Genomic DNA, 16,388 nt, shown 5'->3' with positions numbered 1-16,388 from the left:
GGCCTACTTGTGGTTCCAGCAATTTGGTTGACTCATAATTGTTTTCTTAAATGGCTAGAAAGCCAAACAATTTAAAGGCAACTAGTAATGGGCAAGAAATGCCAGGTTTGTCAGTGACATGCGCCATAAATTCATTGTTTACCCATCATGTCCACACTAGTTAGTGAAGATCTAACTGAAATAATCCCATTTTCCAGTTCTTGACCCATAGTCTTTGAGGTTATGGCAATGCAAATTTATATCTAAATGCTACCTGAATGTTTCTGACTCAACTGCCCAACCAGACAGCAAGCCCAGATTCCCATCAAGATTGTTCTTCAACTCTGCTTTTAGCCTTCCTTCCTATCCACCTTACCTATGTACCTCCCAATCTTATATACCTCTATCAAGTCCCCTTGCAACTTTTCTTGTTCCAAGGAAAACAACCCCAGTCTGTTCAATCTTTCTTCATAGCTCAGTTTGTCCAATCTAGGCAGCATCCTGGAAAATCTCCTCTGTGCTCTCTTTCCCATGAACATATCCTTCCTATAATGTTATGAACAGTACTCCATTTGTGATCCAATCACTATTTCATGGTCTATTGGGGCAGCATGGTGGCTCAGTGGTTAGCACATCTACCTTACAGCGCAAGAGACCGGGTGGTTCGATTCCAGCCTTGGGCGACTGTCTGTGTGGAATTTGCACATTCTCTCCGTGTCTGTGTGGGTTTCCTCCTGGTGTTCTGGTTTCCTCCCACAATCTAAAGATGTGCAGGTTAGATAAATTGGCCATGCTAAATTACCCATAGTGTTTATGGATATGTAGGTTAGATGCATTAGTCAGGGATAAATATAGGGTAGGGGGAAGGGTTAGTCTTTGGAGGACTTGTTGGGCCGAAGGCAAAAGTGAGGACTGAAGATGCTGGAAATCAGAGTCTAGATTAGAGAGGTGCTGGAAAAGCACAGCCGGTCAGGCAGCATCCGAGGAGCAGGAAAATCAATGCTTCGGGCCAAAGCCCTCCATCAGGACCCGAACAGTCTGTTTCCACACTGTAGGGATTCTAATTCTTGTACAGTTCTATCATTACCTCCCTGATAATTATTCCATGCCTTGGGTAATAAAGCATACTTTTTTTAATCCATCTTAACTATTTTCCCTATTATCTTCAGGGATCTGTGGATACGCAGATCTTCAGACCTTACTAGCAACTTACCTTTCAAGGTGTAATCTCTTACCTTGTTAGCCCTCTACATTACCTCACACTTATTTACATTATATTCCATTTGCTACTGCTCTGCCAGCTGGCCAGTCAATTGATATCTTCCTTCAGTTTCCTCCACACTATTCACCACCTTACCAATGTTTGTGCCATCTCTGAATTTCTTGATACAGTTCTATTATAACCCAGCTCCAAGACCAATGGAGCCCCACTGAAAACAGACTTCCAGCCATAGAACCATCTCCATACCATCACCTTCTGCTTCCTGCCCTTCAGTTAATTTTGGATTCAATGTGCCACTTTGCATTGGATCCCATGGGCTCTTACTTCCTTGACCAGTCTGCTATGAAAAGCCTTATCAAAAGACTTGCTAAAGTTCATGGAGATGATCTCCAAGAACCTCCTTTAAAAATCTATACTCTGTTTTCACTCCAAGTGTGGTTTGAAGTAGGTTAATAGCTCAGCACTCCCAGATAAACTTTGTTCAACTCCAGGTCCTTATTTAAACTCAACTGGCCATCCGTCTCCGAATGGAACAAGTGGAATATCTGTCGAATACAGCAGAAAATGTAACATTCAGGAGCTTCTTAGGAAGTGAAGATGTGAATAGCTCTGGGTCACAGAGTGCCAAACTAAGTGTAGCTTTTTAAATAATTCTTGTGTATCATCTCCATGAACTTATTAAGTCTTTTGATAAGATTACTCATGGCAGAGTGGTCACTTCACTGGGTTTAGGATTTGTTTGAATGAATCCAATCTGTGGAAGCAAAGCCCTTTCTGTTGTGAAATAAACTGAACTCTGAGATTTTTCTGACCTAGGTATTCTCCTTGTGCTTTTCTCACCTGGTAGTGAAAGGTATAATCATTCCCACTCAGGATCTTAATTAAAATTGCAACCAGGGCCCAATGATATCATCAGAACAGAATGTATGCGTGTGGTGGCAGTTCTGGGAGACTGCCTTTGGTGCCTGAACAGATTAAAACTGAGAACAGTGAATGGTAAATGACCTGAATGATTTCAATCTCCCTCAGTGAGAAGGTAGAAATGAAACAGGGCCTCCCATGAGAAACAGCATGTTCCCCCACACCATAGAAAGCTTCAACAGTAAAGACAAACATCAGGGAAAAAGACATTTCTTTCCAGTTCCACAAAACAATCGATCAAGCAGCTTCTCTCCACTGGCAGCGTGAACATGACACTTGGACATGTACTGGAGGAGAAGCAGGCTATTCCCCAGGGTTTCTGATCAAAACAGTTACTATAGCAATCAGACAAAGTCCTGTTTTGTCCTAACTTGTGGCAGTTTTAAACTGAAGGTATCTGTTCTGGTCAGTACAAAATTGGGCAGGGTGTTTTTTTGCTTTGCAATATTACAAGTTGCAAATCTCTAAACCTGAACTGAAGACTAATGGCAGGCGATAACTGGACTGTGTACATCCATGTGGTTGCTGTTTTAACAATGCTCGATCAATTATTCATGAAAACAGTCCAAATATTTAAACTTCTGAAAACAATTAGAAGTAATGGGGGAGAAGAAATCACTGACAGTTTGATACGTGATGTGTAGAATTGATGGATTGATAAAGTTTCTTAATGCATCTCCATAATGCTATGAGGGAGCAGATCTAAGCATCAATTCAGAGCTAGAACAGTTGGTGAAATCAATCTCAAAACACTTTTCCCATGTGAATAGAGTTTATTGACTACATTTTTAAAACCCATTTTCTAATCAACACACTCAGCGACGTTAGCATACACCTCTTACGCCAGTGATGGGTAAGTTTGTGGGGGGGATTCTGAGAGATAGGATCAATATGCATTTAGAAAGGCAAGGACTGATTAGGGATAGTCATCACGGCTTTCTCTGTGGCAAGCGTGCCTCACAAATTTAATCACATGGACTTTAGCATGGCCTTTGACAAGGTTCTGTGAGGTAGAATGATTAGTCAGAGCAGATCTCATGGAGAGCTAGCCAATTGAGTATAAAATTAGCTTGATGGTAGGAGACAGAGGGTGGTGGTGGAGCGTTCTTGCTCAGACTGGAGACCTGTTACCAGCAGTGTGTTTCAGTGCTCTGTACACTGATGATTATCACTTATGTAAATGATTTGGATGAGAAGATAGGAGGCAGTGGCTAGTAAGTTTATGGATGACACCAAAATTGGTGGTATAGTGGACAGTGAAGAAGGCTATCTAAGGTTATCAATGACCAATTGGACTAGTGGGCTGAGGAATTTAATTGGAGTTTAATTTAGATAAATTCAAAGTGTTGCATTTTGGTTAGACAAACATTAAATGGTAGGGCCCTGAAAAGTGTTGTTGAACAAAGAGACTGAGGAATGCAGGCATATAGTTCTTTGAACTTGGAGTCATAGATAGGCAGGGTGGTGCAGAAGGCATTCGGCATGATTGACTTCATCAGTCAGAGTATTGAGTATAGGAGTTGGAATGGCTATACAAGATATTGGTAAGACCACATTTGGAATACTGCACATAATTTTGGGTTGTCCTGCTATAGGAAGGATTTTATTAAATTGTAAAGGATAGAAAACAGCTTTACATGAATATTACTAAGACTGGAAGGTTTTAGTCATTAGGGCAGACTGAATATGTTGGGACATTTTGTAGAAGGCTGAAGAGTAAGCGTAGAGAAGTTTATAAAATCTTGAGATGCACAGATAAAGTGAATTTCCAAGGTCTTTCCTCTATGGTAGGGGAATCCAAAACTAGGGTAGCATGTTGGCTCAGTGGTTAGCACTGCTGCCTCACAGCACAACGGACCTGGGTTTGATTCCTGTCTTGGGCGATTGTCTGTGTGGAGTTTGCATATTCTCCTTGTGTCTCCGTGAGTTTCCTCCCATGTTTCAAAGATGTGCAGCCCAGGTGAATTGGCCATGCTAAATTGCCCACAGTGTTAGGTGCATTAGTCAGGGGTAAGTGTAGGACAATGGGTTTGGGTGGGTTGGTCTTCGGAGGGATGGTGTGGAGTTGTTGGGCCAAATGGCCTATTTCCAAGCTGTAGGGAATCTAATCTAGAGGACATGGGCTTAAGGTGAGGGAGGAAGATTTAAAAGGGACCTGAGCGACAACTTATTCACACAGAGGATGATGTGTATATGGAACAAGCTGCCAGAGGAAGTGGTAGAGGTGGGTACAGTTACAACATTTAATAGGATGTTTGAGGCAGGTACATGAATAGGAAAAGTTTAGAGGGATATAGGCCAAATACAGACAAATGGGACCATTTCATTTTAGGAGACCTGGTTGTCTTGGATACGTTGGGCCGAAAGGTCTGTTTCAATGTTTTATGATTCTTTTGATCTGGAACAGAGGGAAATGAACTCAGGCACCCCAAGAGCCCTCTAGTTTGTTGAAAAAATTAACCTATTTAGAGACATCATTACACACCTCTGGAGCAGATGGGACTTGAATCTTGATCTCAGGGTAGGAACATTGCCACTGCACCACAACAGCCCAGTTTGTTAGCTACTCAGTCACACAACTTATTCCATTCAGCTGTTCCCACTTTATATCTCATAACTTATTTAAAAATTATAAAATTCTATTATGACCAGAAAGGATAAACATGGGAAGGATGTTCCTGATGACCATGGAATGCAGAACCAGGATCCCAGTCTAAGGATGTGAAGTAAGCCATTTCAGATGCAGCTAAAATGAAATTTCTTCACCAAGAGTGGTGGGTTCATTGAATTCTCTGCTATAGAAAATCAAGACAACGAATATTTTCAAGGAAAACTTGGATAGGGCATAGAGATCATAAGATAAGGGGAGAAAATGGGAAGAGGGCATTGAGTTGGAAGATTAGCCATGATCATATTGAATGACAGTGCAGGCTTGATGGGCTGAATGGCCTTCTCCTGCTCCTGTTTCCTATGCTTCTATATTAATTCCAGTCAAGACTCATCTAAGTGTTATCATTGTCCCATTGGGACTCTCCTGTTCCAACTGAATTTAGAATACTGTCATTGCTTCCGGAGTCTGGTGTTAAGTACATAAACAACATGTCCCATTCATTGGAGCTAGTTTTGACTATGGAGTGGCTCAATGCTGGACAAATTGGCTTAAGAGGGGACACTGCTATTTAACTGGATTTTTTTTATCCTATCGAATTTGGAGGATGTTGTGAAGACATCTCTGATGATATTTCTCTAGTGCTTGGAGATGCCAGCCATTGTTTGTCCAAGAGGTTGAAATATGTTGGAGTGCAGGGATGGCTGCTGCAAAGTCTTCATCTCAGATTTGAGATTCTGACCCCCAAATCCTCTTTCCATAAGCTGGCTGAAAGCTGAGCTGGCACATTGGAGGCCATGTTGAATTTTGGTCAATGACTGCCTTTTAGAAAAGTCTTTACTCAGAAATAGCAGAAGAGAGCGGACGATGAGGAAGGCAGAGAGGAAACAGGTGCAAGAGACCCCAGGAGAAGTACCTGTCAGGAACAAGTTGAAGCTGTTGGAAACAGTGGAGACTGATGAGACTGCCAGTCCGCGAGGCAGCCAGGTCTGTCAATCAAAAGTTGGCACAGAGGCAGAGCGGAAGAGTCAGACATCGCACAGAGCCGTGGTAATAGGGGACTCCATCGTGAGAGGAACTGACCAGGGTTTTTGTGGCAGCAGACGGGATTTAAGGATGGTGTGTTGTCTTCCTGGTGCCAGGGTGAAAGACATCGTGGACAGGGTGCAGGAAATCCTCAAGGATGAGGGTGAAGAGCCAGAGGTGGTGGTACATGTCGGCACAAATGATGTCGGGAAGAAGAGGAGGCACATACTACAGCGGGACTTTGGAGAACTAGGAAGAAGGTTGAAAAGCAGGACGTCCAAGGTGGTTATCTCTGGTCTGCTTCCAGTTCCTCAGGCTGGTGAGGCCAGAAACAGGGAGATAATGGACTTGAACGTGTGGTTGGGGAACTGGTGCAGGAAGCAAGGATTTAAATTCTTGGATCACTGGGGTACATTTTGTGGCAAACATAAATTCTACAAGAGAGACAGTTTGCACCTTAATAGGTTAGGGACCAGCATTCTGGCAGGCAGGTTTTCTACTGCAACACCGCTACATTTAAACTAAGTAGGGGACAAACTGGATGTATAAAAAGGAAGTTGAAGGGAAAGTTAGAACAAGAGAAGTCAAGAAAGACAACAGTATCAATGAGGCAGAAAATTCGAAAAGGGATCATGCTGTAAGGTTGAGTGGAATAGGGGTTGATGGGAAGGGTGAGAGCAGTAACAAATTAAAAATACTGGATATGAACGCACAAAGCATTAGAAATAAGAGGATGAGCTTGAGGCTCTTTTGGAAATTGGCAGATACGATATTGTGGGGATAACTGAGACGTGGCTTCAAGTGGACAGGGCCTGGGAAATGAATATTCAAGGCTACACGTGCTATCGTTAGGACAGACTGATGGGCAGAGGGGGTGGAGTGGCCTTGTTGGTAAGGGAGGATATTCAGTCCCTTGCGCGGGGGGACCTAGAGTCAGGGGATGTAGAGTCAGTGTGGATAGAGCTGCGAAATACTAAGGGTAAAAAGACCCTCTTGGGAGACATCTACAGGCCCCCAAACAGTAGTCTGGATGTTGGATGTAAGTTGAATCAGGAGCTGAAATTGGCCTATGGTAAAGATGTTACTACAGTTGTTATGGGGGATTTTAACATGCAGGTAGACTGGGAGAATCAGGATGGTATTGGACCTCAAGTAAGAGACTTTGTGGAGTGTCTCAGAGATGGATTCTTAGAGAAACTGGTGCTGGAGCCAACCAGGGAGAAGGCTATTCTGGATCTGGTATTGTGTAATGAACCCATTGGTCAGAGACCTCGAAGTGAAGGAGCCATTGGGAAGTAGTGGCCATAATACAATAAGTTTCAATCTGCAATTTGAGAGGGAGAGGGTACAGTCGGAAGTGACAGTACTTCTGTTGAATAAAGGGAACTATGGAGCTATGAGGGAGGAGCTGGCCAAAGTTCAATGGTGCAAGACCTTAGCAGGGATGACCGTGGTGAAACAATGGTGGATATTTCTGTGTATAATGCAGAAGTTGCAGGATCAGTTCATTCCTAAAAGGAAGAAAGATCCCAGGAGGAGGCATGGGTGGCCGTGGCTGACGAGGGAAGTTAAGAAACATATAAAGTTAAAAGAGAAAAAGTATAACATAGCAAAGATAAGTGGGAAAACAGAGGACTGGGAAGCTTTTAAAGAACAACAGAGGATTACTAAGAAGGAAATACGCAGAGGAAAAATGAGGTACGAAGGTAAACTGGCCAATAATATAAAGGAGGATAGTAAAAGCTTTTTCAAGTACGTGCAAGGCAAAAAAATGGTTAGGACTCAAATTGGGCCCTTGAAGACAGAAACAGGGGAATATATTACAGGGAACAAAGAATTAAATGGGTACTTCAGATCTGTGTTCACTGGGTAAGACACAAGCAATCTTCTGAGGTAACAGTGACTGAAGGACCTGAACTTAAGGGAATCTGTATTTGCCAGGATTTGGTGTTGGAGAGACTGTTAGGTCTGAAGGTTGATAAGTCCTTGGGGCCTGATGGTCTACATCCCAGGGTACTGAAGGAGGTGGCTCGGGAAATCGTGGATGCGTTGGTGATTATTTTCCAGAATTCGATAGATTCGGGATTGGTACGTGAGGATTGGAGAGAGTGGCTAATGTTATACCACTTTTTAAGAAAGGTGGGAGAGAGAAAGCAGGAAATTATAGACCAGTTAGTTTGACCTCAGTGGTGGGAAAGATGCTGAAGTCTATTATAAAGGATGAGATTACGGCACATCTGGATCGTGTAACAGGATAGGACAGAATCAGCATGGATTTATGAAGGGAAAATCATGCTTGACTAATCTTCTGGAGTTTTTTGAGGATGTAACGCTGAAGATGGACGAGGGAGATCCAGTAGATGTAGTGTACCTGGACTTTCAGAAAGCTTTTGATAAAGTCACACATAGGAGGTTAGTGAGTAAACTTAGGGCGCATGGTATTGGGGGCAAAGTACTAGATTGGATTGAAAATTGGTTGGCTGATAGGAAACAAAGAGTAGTGATAAATGGTTCCATTTCGGAATGGCAGGCGGTGACCAGTGGGGTACTACAGGGATCCGTGCTGGGATCACAGCTTTTTACAATATATGTTAATGATATAGAAGATGGTATCAGCAATAACATTAGCAAATTTGCTGATGATACAAAGCTGGGTGGCAGGGTGAAATGTGATGAGGATGTTAAGAGATTACAGGGTTACCTGGACAAGTTAGGTGAGTGGTCAGATGCATGGCAGATGCAGTTTAATGTGGATAAATGTATGGTTATCCACTTTGGTGGCAAGAACAGGAAGGCAGATTACTACCTCAATGGAATTAATTTAGGTAAAGGGGCAGTACAGAGAGATCTGGGTGTTCTTGTACACAAGTCAATGAAGGCAAGCATGCAGGTACAGCAGGTAGTGAAGAAGGCTAATAGCATGCTGGCCTTCATAACAAGAGGGATTGAGTATAGAAGCAAAGAGGTGCTTCTGCAGCTGTACAGGGCCCTGGTGAGACCACACCTGGAGTACTGTGTGCAGTTCTGGTCGCCAAATTTGAGGAAAGACATTCTGGCTATTGAGGGAGTGCAGCATAGGTTCACGAGGTCAATTCCTGGAATGGAGGGATTACCTTACACTGAAAGACTGAAGCGACTGGGCTTGTATACCCTTGAGTTTAGAAGACTGAGAGGGGATATGATTGAAACATATAAGATTATGAAAGAATTGGACACTCTGGCAGCAGGAAACATGTTTCCACTGATGGGTGAGTGCCGAACCAGAGGACACAGCTTAAAAGTACGGATAGACCGTTTAGGACAGAGATAAGGAGAAACTTCTTCACCCAGAGAGTGGTGGCTGTGTGGAATGCTCTGCCCCAGAGGGCAGTGGAGGCCCAGTCTCTGGATTCATTTAAGAAAGAGTTGGATAGAGCTCTCAAAGATAGTGGAATCAAGGGTTATGGAGATAAGGCAGGAAGCAAATACTGATTAGGAATGATCAGCCATGATCATATTGAATGGTGGTGCAGGCTCAAAGGGCTGAATGGCCTACTCCTGCACCTATTGTCTATTGACTATTATCTATTGAAACAGACATTGATATTTACCTTCTTGCTTGCAGTTGTGGATATCAGTGCCTTGTTACCAAAACTGAAAATAATCTGGTACCTGAAATATCACCTCTATGCACCAGAAAAAGGTTTCACAATTTTGAGTCATACATTCATACAGCACGGACCAGCCCATTCCCAACATAATCCCAAACTGAACGAGGAAATGCTTTCCCACAACATTTGGGGACTTCTTGATGTTAGTAATCCAGAATGATCAAGTCCCAATACCTCATTCCAATGTACCTTGGTGGGTACTAAATCTAAGGCTGTTAGATCACAACGGACCACATTGAACTTGAAGAAACAAAGGTGTTCTATCATTCACTCAAATGCACCTTCCAACAGAGACTGAGAATCCTGCTCATACTAACTAGTAGTGACGCTAACTGTACTTTCAATCACTCATCCCTTCTCACGCCCAGCACAGAGAATGATTTCTGAGACCATCAGGATTTTACTGGCTCAGTACTACACTATTGTTTTCTACACACACAGTGTTACTTCCTTTGAGGTATCCAAGATTCTTTCACATGGTTAAACTGCACAGAACATGGACTGCAGCTTAATGTTCAAAGTTAAGGCATGAGAGGAGCTACAGGTATGAAATTGGTGCCCTGGGGGTCACTTTCAATCTGGATTCCTACAGGCTTTCATCGCTATCTAGTTAGTCCTTACCACAATATATCATTGCAGAAACATCACTGAGATACTGTTCAGTTTAATATCCAATAACAGATCTTCGATGAAGATCTCAGTAATTAAGCACTTTAGGAATGTCACTGGAAGTGATACCCTTCTGTTCATTTCATTCAGAATATTTTAAAATCACTCTGTTCAAAGATGATATTACACACTGCTGGAGCAGCTAGATCTTAAACACAGACCTCTTGGCTCAGAGATAGGGATACTACCATTGCACAAGACAACCTGCATCATTCCACCATGAATGACATAGTTGGTATTAGTAACATCTTCGCTGAAAAATGTGTTGCTGGAAAAGCGCAGCAGGTCAGGCAGCATTCAAGGAGCAGGAGAATCAACGTTTCGGGCATAAGCCCTTCTTCAGGGACTTCCTGACCTCCAGCATCTGCAGTCCTCACTTTCGCCTAGTTGGTTAGTAACATCTTCTTTTGTTTAAGCAGCCACCAAATTTGGGGTGGGACGAAGATCTTTTTACTGCTCAGAGCCTCATATTGAGCTGAATCAAATGGAAATATCAGTAAACATAATTTAAATTAATTGAACTTAATGGAGCTAGCATTCAAAAAGTAGAATGATTACAATAAACAGGATACTCTGTATGTAAAAAGCAGGTTTTGCATTATTAAGTGTCAATTATAGGAAATTGAAGAAAGAAAAACTATTTTCACAATAATTATCGGTGTGATGTGACCTATGATCTTGCATTTTCCCTGAATAAACCTATTAACTCTGATCTCTGTGTATCTTCTGCATAATTCATAAAATAATGACTGCATTATCTTCAAACTGCAATGGGAGAGTGTGGTTGTAAATGAGTGTTTGCTTTGACAACTTAATCAAAGCAATTTAGTCACATTGTATTTTCCTTGAAGGATTTGCTGATATTAAATACTCTTTAAATTGGTAATTTGTCGTGCAAACTCAAGCCTAGTCAGGACTTTAAACTACTAACATAAGATTAGAATCAGTATTGCAACTATGGATCATAATATTGAGGCAAATATTTGGACAACATATCGGCTTCTGGAAGTGTGCATGTTTCTGGTTTTAAAAGCTTGCTTGGCAGGTTACAGTGTGTCTGTGGAAACAGCTGATAAATGTGTTCACATTGGGACAGCACATGCTTTGCATTTCTTTATGTTACGAGAAAGATTGTTATTCAAAACATCATTGCTTGCTTTGGCTTCATAATGGGAATTTTGAAGTGACTCGTATTATAAAAGCCCAAGCAATTGCTCAGCCTGAACACCAGATGGCAATGTTTCAAGGAGGTGATGTCAGCAAGGCTACAGTTCATGCCTGGAGTCTCACTATATGTGTGAGTGGGTTAAAGGAAGCTTGAATTGTTTAAAATTAAAAAGCTCTGGAGAAACTCAGCAGGTCTGGCAGCATCTGTAGGGAGAAAAACTATATTAATGTTTTGAATCTATTGACTCCAGTCTTTTCCAATACACTCAAAAAGTATGGTACAGGAAAAGCACAGCCAGTCAAGCATCATCCAAGGAGCAGGAGAGTTGACATTTCGAGCATAAGTTCTATGGCACATTCCTGATGAAGGGCTTATGCTCGAAACATCGATTCTCCTGCTCCTCGGATGCTGCCTGACCGGCTGTGCTTTTCAGCACCTGCAGGCCTCACTTTCTCCTTTTCCATCACACTACTGATTAGCAACCACTCCCATTCTTACCTTTAGACATTGCATATGTTTAGGATTCACAAATCAGCACTCAGCTTGTCTGGCTCTATTTATGAACGAAGCCTTTCTGGCCATCAGGTCCTGGAGTGTGATTTGAACCCAGGTTGTCAGATTCAGAGGCAAGGACGCTATCCATTGCACCAAAAGTCAGCATAAAGGCTGTAGCGCACACATATACGGGTGAATTAGTGCTTAATACTGATACATTTTCAGAAACTGAGTAACTGAAGGAAAATGCTTTTAGTTTATGAAAAAAATACTTTTGGAACATCTTAACTTTAGTAAAACATCCCAAGACGATTCAGAGGAGTGTTTATCAATGTTTGACACAGAACCAAGTAAATAGATATTAGGACAAAAGATCAAAGGTTTTGCCAGAAATATCAGTTTTAAAGATGGACAGAGATTTTGAGGGAGAAGTTTATGGAGTGAATATAATCAGAGATGCTCCAGAGGAACATTGAAGGAACATTGTTATTCTGCAGGAGGTTAAAGAGATAAGGTGGTTGAAATCACATAGGGATTTGGAAACAATTCTGAGAATTTCTGAATTATGGCACCAGTGAACTGAGAGCCAGTGCAGGTCAGCACACACGGGGGAAATCAGTAAAGGTGAATATGTGTGATTTTAGGATGCAGACAGGAATAGTTTAAGTTTGTGGACTGTGCAACATGGCAGTTGATGACAGGGTGGCACAGTGGATAGTGCTACTGCCTCACAGCACAAGGGACCCAGATTCAATTCCATCCTCAGATGGCTGTCTGTGTGAAGTTTGCACATTCTCCTTATGTCTGCTTTCCTTCCACAGTTCAAAGATGTGCAGGTTAGGTGAATTGGCCATGGGAAATGTAGGGTTACAGGAATGGGGTGAGTCTGGTTAGAATGCTCTTTGGAGAGTTGGTGTGGACTCGATGGCCTGAATGGTCTGCTTGCATACTGTAGGAATTCTTCTCAATTTATTCTCAAGTAAGATGCCAAGATTGTAAACTGCCTGATTCAACCTCAGACAGTTGCTGGGAAATAATGGAGTTGATGACTAGGGAGCACTCTGTGTAGCAAGGATTGAAGATATTCAATTGGAGGATTTTCTTATGTTTAGTGAACAAGGTCTGTGTCAAATCAGAAGAGTAGAGCTAGCAAAAAGTTGTATGTCATGAATGACCTTGAAATTGTTTTTTCACCTGATGTTGTCCCAAACTCTGATAATGCCCGGAGTGTGGGAAGAGAGTAAATTTGAATTCATATTGTGTTCTATTACGCCCAGAAAATGGTTTCTGAAATCTAGTTACTTTGTTAGCAGAAACACAACAGTAAACTGTAAATGGCAAAGAGTCATTCACAGCAAACATGCAGAGTGACCATCTGATCTGTTTGACATGAAGGGGAGATGTTTCACCAAGACACAAAAGGAGTGGTTTGGACTGTTTCACAGATAGTACTGAGTGATATTCATCATTCTACCTGAACCACCAGCTGAGTAGAATGGAGCCTTTGTTTAAAATGACACACACTTAAAGAATGGCACTTCTAAAAATAAAACTTTCAATCACTGCTGCATTGAAGTGACATGACCTTCCAACTCCAAAAGGGGATTTTGCTTTCCATTACAGTCAAGATTTCTATCGAGAGGTGACTAATGGAATTCAATTTTCTTTTTGTGTTCTGAATTTCACAGTAAAATATTCTTTCTCTCCACTCTCTCCTAGTCTGATCTGTCAACCCAGTTGGAGAAACCTCCAAACATTGGTCTCACACTGATTGACCAGCCTCAGCATAATTGTCTGACACAAGCACCTATGCAATTATTCAAATGGTGAAAATTCTATTAGAAGGCAATGTCTTTTCATTTGACATGTTCTTTTTGACTCGGAGCAATACTGCTATGTCAGTCAACTGCACTGCATAGGATCCTGTATTAGGGAATCAGTTATTGATGTTTGACAGTAAATACCAGACCTGAGTATTTATACTGTAATCTATTTATCACATATGCACAAATATAAACACACAGGTGAGGTCTGGTACACGATCCCCAGACATATCACAGTGTCATTCGATTATCCACCCAACACAATTTGATCCAAATTGAAACTAATTGGTATTTACAATCGACAAAGTCAGCTGAAGTGATTCAAATTTCCCGCAGACGGTCGTGAGATGAAGCATGAACAGTCCGGTTTCAACTGATTAACAAATAAATTTACTTAAATCACATCAGTCACTTCATTAATCTAGTGAGTACAGAGAATTTAAAGTGAATAAAGAGCAGTACCATGATAATATGCTGCGCTGTCCATCCCAGAGCACATATAAGTAAAGAGACTAGATTATCATGCATAAATGAAATCTTCTCAGGCCAAAACATTGCAGATTCCTAACAATGGGTGGAATATTCTGCAGGACACTTGCCCTGAGGGGGGTGTGGGATAATTGGTTCTTTGATTGGACAGTCAGACACGTGACCTATTGAGGATGCAATCTCTGGTTGAAGTACTGATGGGAGCTTGAGCTCTGATGTACAAGGAGGGTTGTGGCTGTACAACATGTTAAACATTGATGAACAATAGCTCACTGGCTCTGCCCTGTCACTCACACATAATGAGAAGAATATGACAAGCAAGGGTCAAAGATTAGACTCTTCCCTGAGCCTCGGGAGAATCATGTCAGCTGGTGGCGTCTGGAAGAATGCCATTGTTTGTATTTAGGATTTTTAGCTGAAGTAGAAAGAAACTATTTAATATTCCATTTTTAAAATAAGATTAATTGTACCCAGGTAAAATCCAACCATTCAGGAGTAGAAACAGCTTGCATTCAAATAGAACCACTCTCAATGTCCCAAAATATTTAACAGTTAAATACTTTTTTGTTTTAAAGTTGAGTCACCATTCTAACTTAGGAATAGTCATGCATTAGCCAACGGATAGACAGGTGGTAAACAGCAAATGAATTCCTTGGCGATGGTTGATTTGAAGCTGTGTGTGTTCACGGGGTTCAGAGTTGATTTTGAGGATTGCCAGGGGCAACTCTCCTCTGGCTGGGTCTGTCTTGCCAGTGGGAGAGACAGGGGAGGACAGGGGAGGACAGGGTAGACTGGGTCATTGCTGTAAGAATTTGGTAAGAGTGATCTTATTTTTCTTATTCTTTGATGGGATATGAGCATCACTATCTGGGTCAGCAATTGTTGGCCATCCCTGTGTGCTCTTGAACTGAATGGCTTGCCAGGGAATTTCAGAAGGCAGTTAAAAGTCAATCACATTGAGACTGGAGTCACATGTAGGCCAGACCATGTAGCGATGTCAGATTTTCTTTCTCAAAGGGCCTGGTGAACCAAGTGACTTATTTTCAACCATCTAATAATGACAGTTACAGGTTATAGTGCTTTACCCAGACACAGAACAGAAGCAGGGGTAGGCTATTCCATCCTTCAAGCCTCAGAGTCATTGAGATATACAGCATGGACACAGATCCTTCAGTCAAAATTATCATGGTTGATCATTCAGTTCAGTTACTCTGTTCCTGCTTTCTCTCCATACCCTTTATCCAAAAAAACTGCATCTAAATCCTTTCTGAACACCTTCAATGTTTTGGCCTCAACTATTTTCTGTGGCAGAGAATTCTGCAGGCTCACATTCTCTAAGTGAAGACAGTTCTCTTTATCTCAGTCCTAATTGGCCTATCCCATATCATTTGACTGTGATCCCTCTTCTGGGCTCCTCATTTGTCTGGAACATCCTTCCTGGGCTTACCCTGTCTAATATTGTGAACATTTTATAGGTTTCCATGACCTCTCTTTAATTCTTCTGAACTCCGTCATCCTAAATGATCTAGTTTCTCTTTAAATGTCAGTCTTACCATCCCAGGAATCAGTCTAGTAAACCTTTGTTGCACTCCCTCTATAGTCAGAATATCCTTTCTCAGATAAGGAGACCAAAACTGCAGACAAAATTCCAGATGTGGTCTCACCAAGGCTTTATACAATTGCAGCAAGAAATCCCTGCTCCTCAACTTGAATTTGCTCACTATGAAGGCCAACATACAGTTTTCCTTCTTCCACTGCCTTCTGCTTACTATCAGTGGTAAGTGTACAAGGACATCTCGGTTTCGTTGCCTCTCTCCCTTTCTCAATCTATCGCCATCCAGATAATAACTCGCATTCCTGTTTTTGCTACCAAAGTGAATAATCTCACATTTATCCAACTTATACTTCATCCATCATGCATTTGCCCACTCTATCAACTTGTCCAAGTCATGCTGAAACATCTCTGCATCCTCCTCACAGCTTACTCTCCCACGACCCAGCTTTGTACCATCTGCAAATTTGGAAATGTTGCGCTTAGTTCACTCATCTGAATCATTAATATATTTTGTGAATGACTGAGATCCTATCACTGATCCCTGTGGTGTCAATTCCAGATTTTTTATTTAATTAATCTAATGGAAATTCCCCGATGCCGTTTTGGGATATGAGCTCATGGGCAGAACCATGTTTTTTTTTAAATAAGTGCGGAGGAAGGCTAAAAAGCAGGAGGGACTTTCTGCTCCAGGTTCTCTCATATGATTACACTCTTTCAGCTCAGTGTATATTCCCACAGTATTAAAGTGCTAAATCTTATGGCCAGGCAGGATGAGCTTTCCCT

General features: G+C 41.8%; 1 protein-coding gene across 1 annotated transcript in view; it reads right to left on the bottom strand.

Moving 5' to 3' along the window:
* The window catches only part of epha8 (eph receptor A8), a 548,357-nt gene that overhangs the window by 189,057 nt on the left and 342,912 nt on the right, over positions 1-16,388 (bottom strand). The window lies entirely within an intron of this gene.

This window comes from Hemiscyllium ocellatum, chromosome 37, assembly GCF_020745735.1.
Source record: "Hemiscyllium ocellatum isolate sHemOce1 chromosome 37, sHemOce1.pat.X.cur, whole genome shotgun sequence".
In the NCBI taxonomy this organism is placed as follows: Eukaryota; Metazoa; Chordata; class Chondrichthyes; order Orectolobiformes; family Hemiscylliidae; genus Hemiscyllium; species Hemiscyllium ocellatum.
Note: the sequence above shows the minus strand (reverse complement) of the source record. Positions and strands in the feature narration are given on the sequence as shown.